The sequence below is a fragment of the Corvus moneduloides genome, chromosome 3 (assembly GCF_009650955.1).
Source record: "Corvus moneduloides isolate bCorMon1 chromosome 3, bCorMon1.pri, whole genome shotgun sequence".
NCBI classification, from domain to species: Eukaryota; Metazoa; Chordata; class Aves; order Passeriformes; family Corvidae; genus Corvus; species Corvus moneduloides.
Window position 1 is genome coordinate 72,879,256 of NC_045478.1, and position 14,195 is coordinate 72,893,450.

Here is a 14,195-nt window from a genome sequence, read left to right on the forward strand (position 1 = left end):
TATTCCTGAGGTTTGGGGTTTTTTGTTTTGTTTTTTTTTTTTATTCCTGTAATCAAAACATGGGTGGGAATTGGTAGATCCCCAGATAATTCCTGGTATTTGCTTGGGGTCGTGTTTTGAACTAAGATGCTCTTGCTTTGTAAATCTCATGCATCGTATTTTTGGCTAAGTGCAGTTATTTACCCTCTTACAGCTTCATATCTGAACTGTGAAGTCTGTGGGTGTGAATGAAATTTGCTGTGTTTTTGTCTTTCAGGTAGCCTCCATTCACATGACTTGATAGCTGCCTTCATTTAAACTAACAGATGGTTAAGGTCTATGCATGCTTTAATTCAACATATAGAAACCTGTCAGAATAAATCAGTCCTGACTCCAACATTTAAATTATTTCATTACAAAATGCTTAAAAACTAGAAGTGGTGATAATGCACAACAGTGCATTGCCTGGGGTTGAAATGACTGGTAGCTAATATGGGCAGTGTGTAGTTAGCTGTAGGGGAAGGCCACCAGCAGCTGATACGCACTGGACCGTAGCTGTTTTGCAGAGTACATTCCAGTATTTGTTGGAAATCGTATTAGTTTTGGCTTTTTGTCATGGCTAGGTGCCAGAGCTTTGGATTTTTTCAAATACCCATGTGGGGTTTTTTTCCCAGTGGAAGAACTGAAAATAGCACTTGTTATCTGAATAAGGAATTAGCATCATCACATTTCAGGAGATCAGGGTACTGGTCTGCTTTTTTCAAGTGAAGGTAGCAGCAGCAATTTTCTCAGTGCAAGCAAAGAACAAAAAGCCTGGCTCGCTTCTGTACCTGAGTATTGCTGGTGTGGTTCTGGTTCTTCCTTGAAGACCAGGTGAGCCAGCTTTTAAGGTGTTCCCCCAGTAAAGGTTTACTTGACTGCTGAAGATTAGCAGTAGTTACCCTTGCCAGTGATATGAAGATAATGTGTCTGGATGTGGTGGTTTCACCCTGGCTGGAGGCCAGGCACCCACCAAAGCCTCTCTGTCTCTCCCATCCTCAGCTAGACAGGAGACAGAAAATATAGCAGAAGGCTCGTGAGTTAATGACAAGCAGAAATATAGCAGAAGGCTCATGAGTTAATGACAAGCAGAAATATAGCAGAAGGCTCATGAGTTAATGACAAGCAGAAATATAGCAGAAGGCTCATGAGTTAAGGACAAGCAGAGATCACTCACCAATTACAGTCACAGGCAAAACAGATTCAACTAGGAGAAATTAATTGAATTTACTGCCAATCAAAATCAGAGTAGAATAATGAGAAGTAAAACAAATCTTAAAAGGCCTTTCTCCCTCCTTCCAAGCTTAACTTTATTCCCAATTCTCTACCTCCTCCCCCCCAGCAGCACAGAGAAACAGGGAATGGGGATTACTCATGGTGTTTCTGCCTCTGCTTCCTCCTCCGGGAGAGGAGGCCTTCCCCCTCTGCAGTGCAGGATCCCTGCCACGGGAGACAGTTCTTCATGAACTTCTCCAGTGTGAGTCCTTGCCACAGGCTTCAGTTCCTCATGAACTGCTTGCATGCGGATTCCTTCCACAGGGTGCAATTCTTCAGGAACAGACTGATCCAGCCAGCATGGGTCCCCCACGGGGTCACTACGTCCTACTGGGAAACCTGCTCTAGTGTGGGCTCTTCTCTTCATGAGTCAACATGTCCTTCCAGTAGCCTTCTCCTCCATGGGCTATAGGTGGATCTGTGCTCCACTGTGGACCTCCATGATCAGTAGGGGCACAGCTGCTTCACCATGGTCTTCACAACGGACTGCAGGAGAATCTCATCTTGGGCACTTGGAGCACCTCTTCTCCCTCTTTCTTCACTCACTTGAGTGTCTGCAGGGCTGTTCCTCTCACATATTCTCGTGCCTCTTTTCTCTGGCCACAAATTACTTCTGTGCAATATCTTTTTTTGCTTCTTAAAAAATATGTTATCACAGAGGCTCTACTACCATTCCTGATTGGCTTGGCCTTGGCCAGCAATGGGTCTGTCTAGGAGCCAGCCGGTGTTGGCTGTGTTGGACATGGGGGAAACTTCTGGCAGCTTCTCACAGAAGCCACTCTTGTAGGCCCCTTCCCAATAGCAGAACTTTGTCATGCAAACCCAATACACAAACATAGGCCACTCCTCCTTGGTCCTTAGGCACCGAAGACTTCGCAAGATTGACTAATCCTAGATTTTTCATGAGTTCTAAGACAGATCTGTATGTGCTTCTCTGCAGGTAGACGCAACTTCCAGTAGCCCTAGCACACCTCTGGTGTTTCTGGTGTTAGAATTTGGCAGATAAAAAGGGAATACAGTTGAGCAAAACAACCACTGCCAGTGGTTCTACAATGCCAATGAAAGTGGGCTCTTCTCTCCTATTTCAAATCTCTATCTCACTACCTCCTGGCTTTTTTTTAAATAAGCATCTGAAAATGTAAATTGTTAAAGATTTGCAAAGGGATCATTTGTTTATCCTTTTTCTGTAGATTGGTGTTTATGTGATACCTATAGATGAAGCTAGCTTGGTTTTTAAAAACACCTTTGAAATGGATGTTCATTAATGACTGATGGTGTTCACTTGATATATTTAATGTCTGAGCATTTCTGCAAATAAAGCGGATGTATTTTTCCAGTATTTGGACCAAATACTTAATCAAATCCTTATCAAATCTTCCCAAGATTTTTTTGCTCTATCCAATATGGTGAAACTGGCCTTGGAGGACAAAGGATACAAACTTTATCAGACCTACTGTTGTTATTGATTGAAAGCTTTTCCCTGAGAACTTGGCAAGAGCATCAGGATATGTCCCTTTTTCAGTAGAGATGACATATATTTGTGAGGGAGCTGTGCACATAGCTTACAGATAAATTACATTGAAGTAGTCTATTCACCTTTTCTTGATGGTTTTCCCTTGGATGCCTGTCATGGACCCAGCGTCTTTTGGCAGCTGTTTAGGTGTCAGCAAGACCCTGTGCTTGGCATATGTGACAGTGTTTAAAAGCTTTAAATGAATACAAAAATGGATGGGGGTCAGGATCAGGTCAAAATGAATGGAAATAAAGGCATACGCAAAATAAATTTGATCTGATTTTATTGATTTAAAGCGGGAAAGTGGATAAATACTCTTTTCACCATTCTTTCAGTTCTTAGCTAGTAATTATGTGCTAATTGTTCATGGTTTTTTATGGAGCAAGCCTACCGTAGCATAATTGAATCATTTGGAAAAGACCTCTAAGATCATCAAGTCCAATCCTTAACTTAGCCAACACCATGTTCACCCCTATGGGAAAAAGTAGCAGAATCCTTGAGTGGCCTTTGGTATGTATATACTGAACCCAGTCCTTGTCACTCTCCATTATCAACTAGATTATTTATTCTTTTTTATTCGACTTTAAATCTTACTAAAAGATGATTTCAGCATTGCCCCCTTTACAGTGACTTTTTATGTTCATCAGGTTTATGTCAGTGTTATTTTTTCCAAGTATTTTGATAGCAATGTTAAAATAACAGCCAAGAGCTGTATATTTTTTTTTTTTAGTTTTGGTTATTTATTTTTTTAGTGGATACTTCCTGTTTCGTTTGAGCTAGTGTTTTAGTTCTAGCCATCCCTTATGAGAACGTGGTTTAACCCTTCAGCCCTCTACAGTCTTAAGTGATGGATTTGTTAGGGATGAAGTGTTCGATTTAAAACCAACCAACCAAAAAACCCAATTAAAAAAAAAAACCAAGACAAAACCCCACAACACTTAGAAGCAAGCAAGATTTGTTTCCTTTTAGGTATATGCTCACTAGGGATTTTAAGAGCATGAATAGTAGTATATGTGTTTCTGATAGAGTTGAAACCCTCGGTTTAGCTGTAAATGAAAAATTGGTGAATAATCTTTAAAGCAATCCAGGGCAGGTTGGGAAGGATTTCAGTGATTTAAAAAATATTCTATTCTCCTTATAAACTGAGGAGTTGAGATTATTGTGCAGTGTACAAATTTTCAGCTAGCAAAAATTGTCAGAATTTAGCAACACTAAAATAGAGTAATTTCCTATGGACACCAGACTCGGTACCTGGCTGATCAAATACTAAGAGAGAATTCATTAGGTGCCTTAACCATGGAGATCCCCTTTACAGCTTGAAGCACTGTTTTACAGTAAAACTGAGCTTTTAAGCCTAGTATGGTCAGTAAAATGCTATGATTTAAAAAAACCTGTGAAGTATTTCTCTACTTCCCTCAGTTTTTTACTAGAAGCGGTGTGTTGTGGTTTAACCCAGCCAGCAGTGGAGCCCCACATGGCTGCTCACTCACTCTCCCACCAGCGGCATTGGGGAGAAAATGGGAAGGGTAAAAGGTAGAAAACTCATGAGCTGAGATAAAGAAAGTTTAATAGGGAAATCAAAAGCCACACCCACAAGTAAAGCAAAACAAGGAATTAATTCACTGCTTCCCATGGGCAGGCAGGTGTTCAGCCACCTCCAGGAGAGAAGGGCTGCATCACGTGTAGTAGTTACTTGGGAAGACAAACACCATCACTCCAAACATCCCCACTTCCTCCTTCTTCTCCCCACTTAATATACTGAGCATGATGTCGTATGGTCTGGAGTATCCCTTTGGATATCCCAGTTGGGGTCAGCTATCCCAGCTGTATCGCCTCCCAATTTCTCAGGCAGCCCCAGTGTACTTGCCAAAAGAAAAGCACAAAAGACCTTGGCTCTGTGTAAGCCCTGCAATAACAAAAAATCTCTATATTATAACAGAATGTCTCAATATTTATGCTGTGTTCAGCACAAATGCAAAACAGCCCCGTAATAGCCACTGTAAAGAAAATCAACTCTACCCTAGCTAAAACCAGCACACAGTGTAAACTATTTGTAGAATAATTGGTTTATGTTCTTTTAAAACTGTGTTTTCGTTCCTTCTAAATGACAGTATCTCAACAGAAGAAAAATCTGGGTTTTATGGAGGATTTTCCGATTGTCTGCTATACATAATTCTTTACAATCCTACTGAAGTAGGTGATGAATGATATAGCATAATAGTAGTATGGAGATATATTCAGTAGTAGTATGGAGATACATATCTGTACTTATAAGTGTGAATTGGATCATAAAAATATTTGAATTGTACTGAAGCACGAATTTCTTTGTTTTGTTCATATTAATTTATTGCTCAAGAGTCTTAAGGATAAAACAATCACTTGATTCCATGATTTACCAAAATAGAGATGATTACTTACTTTTTAATATTTCTTGAGTTTATAGTATATCAGAAAGGTGTTGATATGGGGAGGCTGACTGATTGTAAGTGGAAGTACAGAGGGACTTGGGAAATTAAAGCCAGATTGCCTGTCACAAGAAGATAAATCTTTGAGGGATACTGTGCATGCTGATGTCCTGCAAAAATTTAGTAGTGAGCTGGATTTTACTAAGCCTGACATTTGCAGCCTTTAAATTTTGAAAGACTTAGGGAGACAGCAGGTATGCAGATTTAGTGACTACTACAGTAGTCTGTAGTTTTCATTTTATTTCAAAGACGCTTGGAAAATATTTTGTCTTTTGGTTGGTAGTTTAATTGCCACACTGTGTGTGTGGTTAAAGGTGAATCTTGCTTGCCTCTGGCATTAACACCGCAGCCTACCCACTGTTACCCAAAATGAAAAAATTGTAATATCACCAAATTTGCAACCTGTAGGTTTTGTTCTACGTCACATACTATAGCTAAAAAAGTACACAAGGCATAATCGTCACCATTTCTGAAGATAGTAAAGCTCTGTGCTTTCACTGAAATTTAGAACATAGTCCATTCTGAGATTATCTTTGTTCACCTGCAGATAATCTGTGCAGGTTATTATACAGCACATGAATATCTCTTAGAGATTACAGTTTTAGATTTCCAGCTGTCTAGTACATTCCTCTCTTCTTTTCCTTCCTTCCATGATAGGAAGGTTATTCATAAGCTAGCACATCATACAAGAAGGTCATGGCAACTCAATCATAACCACCTTCATTATCTTTTTGAGGCAGGACTGTATTATAATACCAAAATCCAATTGCATCTGTGTCTGGATGACCTAAACCTTCCGTGGAAAAACAAAAATCTGCCCTTCTGCCTGGGAGTAACATGATGGAGTATCTTTTGAAACTGACAAATTGATTTGGTTAATCTTGCTAAGACTTGAGACTCAGTTGAGTACCACTCATGTTTCTACCACAAGTCTTATAGTTGTTAATGGTATTCTTAACTCCTGATTTGAAAGGATTTTCTTAGCTCTGATGTTTGAAGGAAAAAAAGTCTGGAACTTGTGGTGCTGGGGAGTCTTACAAAACTGAAGAAAACAACCACCAAATAATAATTTTGAAAGCCTTGTGATTTTGAAGATGAGCTGGTAGGTCCTGGCAGCCTTCTACTCAGGCTTTAAAAAAGGATTAAGCTTAGTTCAGGAAACTGTGAATAGCAGTGAAATACTCTGATAAGAGCCATGATCTTAACAGATTGTGAATGTGCCTACACGTGGTCAAAAGTAGAGTCAAAACATCAGGCAAAGAGGACAGGTTTGCATGACTGGGTTGAAGAAGTCTGAGAGTGGCAGTATCATGGTGATTCGGGTGAAGAAGGAGCTTGGGCAAGTGTGCTTATGAAAAGGTAGTTCTCAGGACAGCACCCACAGCATCCTGATGTCCTGGGGGAGTGTGGAGGCTTTTGTGGCTGGCACTACTGGGGATTTTCAGTAGATGCAAGGAGAAGCTCCCTCCATTGAAATGAAAAGGAGTCATGCCCTGGTCAGCAGGAATGAGGTTTGGTTTGCCTCTGAGCAAGTCAGATTAATGATTTCAAAGTGCAGAAGAGTGAAATGGGAGCACTTTATGCTGAGCCTCCTCTGTTATTGCCTCTGGCTTGTCGTCTTCAACACCACAAGATCCATTTGTGACTCAAGACGTGGACTGTAATCTGTAAGGGAAAGTATTTTGGGCCTTTGAGTCATTTTAGATGACGCAGTGATTTCTGCTGAGCTCTGGTTCTGCTGGAGGAGTTCACTAGCAGCATGCTGTGCTTCTTGATGTTGTTCCTTCCAGGCAAAGAGACCATGCCATGAGCTAGATTTGAATCTGTTACCTGCAGGAGCCGTGATGGAACTCCGTTTGAGTTCCTGCAAGCATGCAGAGCAAGAGCACCTCAGAGATAGCTCATCGGTGAAGAGGCTGTGGGTTACAGTCCAGCAGAACTGGCCTGTTTTACAAAATTAATATCCAGTTATGGCTATAAACAGCCTTTCTTTCATACTGTGACTTATAAAATGTCTGTGCAAAGTAAGTGGAAAAGACAAGCACACTAGAGACTTTAAAATAAAACGTGGAGTTACTGAAAGGGAGCCTAAAGTAAAGGGCAAACTGAAATGCAGCATGACAGATCTTTGACAATGGTGAAACCATGAGTTGCTGCACTAGCTGCAGCCTCATCAATAGCCAACCACAATTTTGAGAGTTAAACCTTAATGTGAAGAAAGACAAGTGCATACAGAGGAATAAATTATTCCGTCTACCACTCACCACATTCAAATCCAGTATTATTGGCTCCCAGGGTGAATTCGTGAATATTGCATTGGAAGGATAGAAGCAACCTTAAGGTAGTGAGGTTACTTAAGGGAATGCCAGTGCTGTGAAGTATTATAAAAAGTTTTAAAACCAGGCTTAGTTACTTATTATCTCTCATTTTGCAAGTATCCAATATAAACATGTGGGTTGAATGTGATAGGATTTACTACTTAAACAGAGGGTAACTGTGCCAGTGTGTTCTGAGCACATCACAGAATGTACAAAACCCTGGGCTCAGAAGGAAAAACAGAAGTTTTAAACTTTACAGTTCCAAGATACATATAACGTGATGCTGCTGTGGAGTTAAAATCAGTCCTGCACAAATTCTGCAGCTTAAGGGTTTTTTGATTACATGGTGAACCTTCCAGTGGAAAATGGGGTAATTAAACTGACGCTCAAATTCTTAACCTACCTGAACTCATGCTAGTTCTCTCAACAAATACCAGTATCAGTGAACCATGTTCTAAGATGATTCATTTCCTTTATCTTCTTATGAGGTAGGTGCATACCAGAAAGATAATTTCCACCAAGTGATTAACTTAAAAAGAGATAAATGTACTGCTTTTTATAAGAAAGCTAATAAGGGTCTTACAGTTCTTTTTCTGCTGTAACCTGCATTTGTTCATGTAGGGTAAAGAAGAAAAAGAGCGATAGCTTTGTTCTGCACCCCTCTCTATAGTAGTGATAGTACCATATGCTTTGATTCTTCTAAATTCTATCCTGAGATGTATTAAAAAGAGATGTCTGCAAGACGTGAACAATAACTGTTCAGTTTTCCTTGGCACCAGGGAGACAAGATACAGCACTGTAGCTGATTTTGGTCCCAAAAGAGGTGAACAAACTGCAGTTAGAAACTGCAGAGGAAGGCAAGAAGAATGAAGAGGTTGAAAAGTATGCTGTGTTAAGAAAGGCCGAAAGGAAAAGTTTTGATCAACCTAGAGGCGGTAGTTGTACCCCATCCCCAAGCAATTATCTCTTTGGTAGGGTGCTTCCCTCTCACCTGCTTCATCTCTGAAGGGAACTGGAACTGAGCTGCCATCACTTAAGTACAAGTGAGTGTTGCTGAGTGATGAAAGCCAGGAGTGCCATTCCCACCTCCAGAGGCTGCCTAACATCAGTGAGTATCTGAAACTGCTGAGTGAACAGAGTATCTGCTCTCTACCAGCCTGTTTGACTTTGTATACATGTGCCAAGTTGGAATGTTGCTATGTTGCTGTAACTTCACCTGCCTGAAATAAAGCTGGTTCTGCACTCCCTGTGGTGTGGGGGGTCTTGTGCAGTACATTGGAGGTGCAGAGGTTCTGCTCTGCTGCAACTTGCTGTTGTAGAGAAGTAAATCAGGGGTAAGGTATAAGATGAGCAAACCCAAATGTGTTGACAGGATGCATCCGAAACATTAAAAATTAAAAACTGGCTCTTTGACCTTTTCTTTGTGATTTTCCCAGGTTGCTATTGATATTATTGTTGTTTCTATAGCCACAGTATCCTGTAATAGGACCTGATCTGAGACTTAATGGGGATACTTTGCTGTGCTTTGAACTGAGATCTTTTTAGATTTGTAAGTGTACAGTGCTTCTTCACAGAAAAATTACGGCAAATTTTGATTTTGGCTCTACAGATCTGTCTTGTGGGAGACTTCAGGGCCCATAGGCTTTGGCAGACACTTCATAGTAATGCTTTTCTTTAGCCTTAATAAATTTGAGGACTGCCTACAACCAAGTTTCCTTTTGCTGCTTGTGCTCCATGCTTATGTTTTTAATTTAGCTTGGTGCTTAGGGATGTTGAATCATTAGAGAACGCATTTTAACCTAGTCTTCCAAATATGTCATCTGTCTAACAGATGAAATGCACTGGTTTGGGGAGGGGGAGGGGAGGGCAAGTCATCCTTTTTCAATTAAATTAGTTTCTTAATGAAAATGCAGCAGAAGAATATTCTGTTTCCTCTTCTGCCTTGTTTTCAATGCTCTGCTGCAGTTACATGGCATATGAACTTTGAAAATAAACAAATTTCATCCTTACCTTTTCTTGTGGTTTCTAGTGTATTTTCAGTGACCCACAGAGAAGACCATGCTGTCTGGTCTGCTTTAGAGTTGTTTAATTCAAAAAGCTTATTACTGTCTAGCATCACTACACTCTACAGGTGAATGTTGATAGAACTGGACCTGTGTGGTTAAGATGGGGAAGGAGGATGCTAGCTAGTAATTTATTTTATTTACTCCCTTGTTCATTCTTCAGTCGTGTTTTCTGCTGACATAACTGTGTTAGCAAGTTCTCATTGTGATTGCTTTAAAAGTGAGCAAGTTGATACTTGTTTGGAATGAGATTTTGAGCAGCAATTCCTGAACTTAAGTTTGGAAGGCTATCTCTTAGTGGCCTTTGAGTTTGTCTTTAAAGACCACGGCAGGCTTTTGAAAAACCCTAGTTAAAAAGAGGTATCCAATGTATCTAAGAAGATCTCAAAGGTGATGACTGAATTATCTGATCTGTCTTCATGAAATCCACAATGTGAGAATAGATATTATCTGGAAACAGTAGAAGATGAACTAAAAATTAAATGCATGGTGGGTAACAAAATTCTGGAACAAGTTGCGTAAGAAATTCTTCAGGCGGCCGGAAAGGATGTGCCTTCCAACATGCCATATGTAATCTTTGGGAACGCTGAAGGAGGAGGAGGAGAAACACTGGAGAGAAATGGACTGCTGACAGCTCTCAGGTTTGTAGTTGTCTTATGAGTATCATCCTCCTCTCATGAGTCAAATGGACCATTCCTCTGACCAATTAAGCTCTTTTTTAAATTCTTATAATTCTGTCTTAGTTGGACAGGAAAAGAAAATGAAGAGGTTGGACTGGGAAGCTGTGATGCTGTATAAAGATGTGTGATGTCAGCAAATATTTAATTGTTTTCACAGTCTTACTGGTACTGTCTGTGTTGGTTGGCCTTGTTCACCTGATAAACATGGAGCACTGCCTGACTACAGGTTAGTGTCTGGTCGGAAAGGAAAAGTCATTTCTGTCATCTGCTTTTGGCCCTACTTGTGTACAAGGACACAGGTCACTTACTTGCTGAAGTTGTGAATATAATGGATTGCTTTCTGAGAACACGTCTCTCTTACATGAGACTGGGAAATTTTTGGCAAATGGACAAAATTGTACTCGATTTGTCTCAGTAAAATTGGAATGATTTAGGCCTGTGGGTGAATCCCTACATCATTGACACTGCAAGTAATTATCCAGCCTAATTTTTTTTTTCTTTTTGGTGCAAAGATTTATCTGTAGACAAAGCCCCCAGTGAAGTTGAAAGCCTGGGCTTTTGTCAGGCTATCTGTTGAATAGCTCCTTTTCTGAGACTGGCAGACCTCTCTGCAGAGGTACTTGACAGTCATTTTCTGTAATGCAAGTTCATTTGGGGTTAAAGTTGCTTTTTCTTCTTGATTTCATTCACAGTGATTCTTGACATCTTCTTTAACTGTGGAACAAAAGGAAAAAAAAAAAGCCTGTGTGAACTGACAAGTAAATTGTCATATAACTTTCCAAACCCTTGGAGAGGGCTGTTATAATTATACCATGGGTTTTACTTTTTTTATGGCTATAAGTGCTAATTCATGTAACTCCAAAGTGAATTACATGTTTCAGTTGTTTATATTACCTCTGGGCTTTGATGCAGTGCTCAATAAAGTCACTCTGCAATTATTTTGAAGTTGTGTATATTGTTACATGAATATCAAGTTGCCAGAGCATCACCTTAGCAGTTAGTCTACATGATACATACTCTTACTGTAATAAAATGTCATCCAGTTAGCATTTTGTAAATGTCCAACTGCTGTTTTCCACCTTGTTTCTGCTAATACAATAGGAGCCTTCTTTTCAAGTGCCTTCTCTGCCACCATCTCTTGTATTGTCTGAGTCTCTTGTGAGTATCATGAGGGGGAAAAGAAAGTTCCTCTCTGGAGAAGTTTTCCATTTCTTGCATTTTTAGTTTTGCCTGATACAAACTCATGTTTCTGGAAGAGGTATAATTCTTCTCTTAGGAAATAACCTTGGCATTATCTAAGTGCAGAAAGCAGATTTGCAACATCCTGAGGGAACTGGTCACATTAAACAAATATTTGCTTGTACAGCACAAGCCTGTGTACTGCATGGCTTTGTGCACTGGGCACACCTTTTGGGGCATTTGGGTGTGATAAGTGCAATGGTGACGTAAACGGACGAAACATGAGCAGGGGTTCAGGAGTGCACTCCTAAAGCCAACCACAATCAGGAGTGCTGCAGGGGAAGTTTTGGTTACCACTCATGATTGTTCTTCTGAAGCGAGCTTTGAGCTGTAGTGTTTTATCTTGAATCTTGTACGAGTGGACCTAAGTGCATTCAGCTATGTACTGAACCAAGGCATTGATCCACTGGTCTCCTTAAGCTGAACAAGTGTCTGAAAATAATAGCCCTTTATTTCAGGTTCCTTTATCTGCAGTATTTGCTGTGGTTTCTTTTTGGGGGTTACCATGGTTATTGTTTGTGTGCAGAACGGAGTTGTGCTACCTAGGAAGGTGAGTTTCAGAAACAAATGTTAGAACTGGCCAAACTTGGTAACTACTGTCAGTTTTTCAAGCTGATAAAGTTCTTTGCACTTAGAATAGAGAATTTACAAAGGCCTGGTTTAATTTCATTTAGTTTTAAAAGAATTATAAGATTCACCCAAAGTTACTGGATAATCCAGTGAAAGATTTAATTAGAATTTGAGTGTAATCTATGCAGCAAAATTATACTTGACTGAAGTACCAATAAAGAAAAAATTTTGCTCACTATATTGCCTAGTCCAAACTGCTAGGAAAATCAAAACAGCCAATAATTATGAAGCATTTTTAAATATTTCCGTAACTCTACCAGTGCTCATTATTCACCTAATTTCTGGGATGCTAGGCAAACATATAGTGTATGTGCTCTTGCTCCTTCACTGGCACTTGGCAGCATCTACTTACCATTTCTTTTGAAGGCTTTCTCTTACTTACACGGCAAAGTATTCCAAAACTGTATGTCTGAGCAGAGGAGAAATTCCCATTCCACAAGTGAGGTGTGGATGGTGCTGCAGGGCTGTGACAAGTAGTGGTGCTAGTGTTTGTTATGCAGAGAAGTGAACCAAAAAGGGGACAATCTGGAATAGGGCTCATGTTCTTTTTCATTATGGTGTGATAGAAATGTGTTCAAATACTAACCTTCCAGACATCATTAACAGTAGTTTTGGGAAAGGTTAGCTACAGCTGTAGCACAGAGATGTTAAATTGATCACCTTTGGAGTTCTCTAATAATTCAGGCTCAGATTTTGCATTTCATAGGAAGCAAGGCTTCTGAAGGAAAGATTGATAAAGAAATATGGGGGCTATGTTTCTCACAGAAAACCCTATTAAAAAGTTAGAAAACAGTAAGGCTTGATGCATTGTGTGGGGTTTGTATGAGCCTTGAGATGTCCTTCTTTGCTTGCTGAATCAGCAGATGTGATGTCCTGTGACTTGGAAAGCTTAACTCAGGCTGTGATCATCCAATAACTACTCCTTCCCAAGGTAATTTGGAGAAAAATGGCCTCCACATTTATGTTGCAGTGCAGGATATCCTAAACATTGCAACCAGCAACAGTAGTAATATTCATTTGGTCATGAACACTGAGAGCAAAGTGCCAGTAAGTTCCCATCAAATATAAGAGAATACAGACTTTTTTCCTTCTTTTTTTCTTTCTAATTGGCGGTTATCTTTGAAAGTAGTCTGAAGGGTTGCCTGAGGAATCATTTGCTTCCCTGATAAAGATCTATTAGCTGTTCAAATGCAGTGAAGAAGTACTCTGCACTGAAAAGTGCCATATGCTTCATCTGACTGCTTTTATGTTAGAAATTCTTCTGCTGGGAGAACATGATGGCATCTACAGTAGAAGTAACTGCATGTTGAGACACGCCATCACTTTGTCCATTCATTTTGCTGGAACCCAGGTGCTGGCCCTGTGTCAGGAAACATTTTATGCCGTTGTCTTAATAGAAAAATTATCTTAAGTGCTGTATATGCACCACTGTGGGTGAAATTGTGAGCTTCTGACTCTGTTAGCCAATTTAAAGGCTTGCAAACAGTTTCCTCTGGGAAATAAATATAGCTTATCACATGCTGCTCTATGCTATACAGCAAATACTTGTCTTGTGCAATAGTGTGATTTCAGAATGCCTTTTGCTGAAACAACCACCCATGGACATCATCCAGGAACAAAATAAGGCTGCGTGTGTCGTACTATGAGACACTGAATTACTTCTCGCTTGTTCTGGTTTCCTGAGGAGGAGAGCAGGGTGCTCTCTAGTTAGTGTGGTCTGGGCACCATTCCCAGTGGCCAGGTTGGACGTGGCTGTTCTATTTTGTGATTTAATGAACATTACCTGTACAGAGGTGATCAGACTGTGCCAGTTGGCCTCAGGCCCCCTGTGGCCCTGTGTTGATTATTCTGCATGTAGATCCTTGGCCAGTGGCATGATTTGTTCTCTGAGTCTGTTTGAAAGATTCACGTTTATATTTGTAATTAAAAGAGTTGATTAATTTTAGCTTTGTGCAAATGGTTGTTGTTCGGTTTCTTTTGTTTCTTTTTAAGCT

At 40.1% G+C, this 14,195-nt stretch overlaps 1 protein-coding gene and 1 long non-coding RNA gene across 3 annotated transcripts in view; one reads left to right on the forward strand and one right to left on the reverse strand.

The window, feature by feature from the left end:
• UST (uronyl 2-sulfotransferase) overlaps nucleotides 1–14,195 on the forward strand; it is a 175,357-nt gene that overhangs the window by 58,944 nt on the left and 102,218 nt on the right. The window lies entirely within an intron of this gene.
• On the reverse strand, nucleotides 1,199–13,130 carry LOC116440873. The gene is made up of 3 exons (XR_004238790.1): nucleotides 13,119–13,130; nucleotides 10,344–10,350; nucleotides 1,199–1,310 (listed from the first exon to the last, which is right to left on the reverse strand). It is a non-coding gene; the product is annotated as an uncharacterized LOC116440873 (long non-coding RNA).